We start from the raw sequence: 265 nt of genomic DNA on the forward strand, positions 1-265 counted from the left end.
AAAGTCACTTTTCTAAATAGTTGGTAAAGAAATAGAGGAGGTCTGGAGCTTCAATCTGACCAATTTTGAGGTTGATCGTTTAAACCCTCTAGCGCCACCAATGGGTCAAATAGGTTTACGCTATATAGCTTTAGAACTGCTTGGTAAAGAGTTGTGAAAATTGGAAAAGAGAGAAAAGAGGGTTGAAACTTCAATCTGGCCGAGTTTGGGTTCAGATTTTTCAAACCTTCTTGCGCCACCAGTGGGTCAAAGTTTCACTGATGTT

The sequence above is a fragment of the Sinocyclocheilus grahami genome, unplaced genomic scaffold (genome assembly GCF_001515645.1).
Source record: "Sinocyclocheilus grahami isolate Dianchi unplaced genomic scaffold, SAMN03320097.WGS_v1.1 scaffold300.1, whole genome shotgun sequence".
Lineage (NCBI taxonomy): Eukaryota > Metazoa > Chordata > Actinopteri > Cypriniformes > Cyprinidae > Sinocyclocheilus > Sinocyclocheilus grahami.